Source organism: Salvia hispanica, chromosome 4 (genome assembly GCF_023119035.1).
Source record: "Salvia hispanica cultivar TCC Black 2014 chromosome 4, UniMelb_Shisp_WGS_1.0, whole genome shotgun sequence".
Classification (NCBI taxonomy): domain Eukaryota; kingdom Viridiplantae; phylum Streptophyta; class Magnoliopsida; order Lamiales; family Lamiaceae; genus Salvia; species Salvia hispanica.
In genome coordinates this window covers 28087585-28088628 of record NC_062968.1, presented here as the reverse complement: position 1 = coordinate 28088628, position 1044 = coordinate 28087585, and positions in this window count along the sequence as shown.

The following is a 1044-nucleotide window of genomic DNA, read 5'->3' as shown; positions in this document are numbered from 1 at the left end:
TAATTAAAATTAAACGTACCTTCATGGATTTTAACCTTCTTCCTAATGCCATTGTCATCAGAAAAATGAACTATGAATGTGTCCTCGCCGGCATATATGAATGTCAATAAAGTATGAATTTTGATGTTGTTATCAGTCAAAAATTTCTCCCATCCAATTGATAGATAGGTTTTGATATGGTGGCGTTTTTTTTCTTTTTCCATGTGAACTTTCCATTCTGAAATTGGAGAAATCTTTAGGATGCATTTTTGTGATATTATATTTCCGTATGAATCTTCAAAGTGTTGTGGAAATGGCTGTCATATAAAAATGAGATATAAAAGTTATATAATTATTTAAAATAATACGTTAATTACATTTAATAATTATTCTTCTCCTATTATTGTAAATGTCTAAATTAAATCATTGACTTTTTACTCATTCTAATTTAAATGATTTAATTTCTATATATTCTAAATTAAATTAGTACTAAATTTCTATTTATGATAAACATAATTTTAAATAAAATATTTGTTGTATATGGAATATTGATTGTAAAGTAATTAAGTTTCGACACCCCTAGTCTGCAATATTCAAAATAAAATGTGTAAGGTTTTATATGTAAATATGAGTTTCGAATTTATTTAAACAGATTGTGTTAAAGATGGAGTAATATAATAATAAATTTTGTGCTTAAAAAAATTAAATTTTTACCGTGTTGTTTTTTCAGAGTCTTCATCTTCATCTTCATCTTCGTATATTGGCTTCATTTGGCTTTTTCTTTGAGATTTTTTATTTGAGTTTTATTCCAAATTGCTTGGTTGAGTTGTTAGAGTAATGAAGTTTTCGGGATTTTATTTTGCATCTGCTTATTTCGATCCTTTCTTTCGAGATAAATCGGATTTAGTAGCTTAATTAATTTTCTCTTAGAAGTTGTGTAATCGTACTTTTCCTCGTTGTTTTCGACTTTGGAGTAATTTAAGTATTCTCGTTGGAGGAAATAAAGTGCAAGAAAATTTAGTTCAAGAATAAAAGTGGAGGAAATACTTTCACTAGAGAAATGTG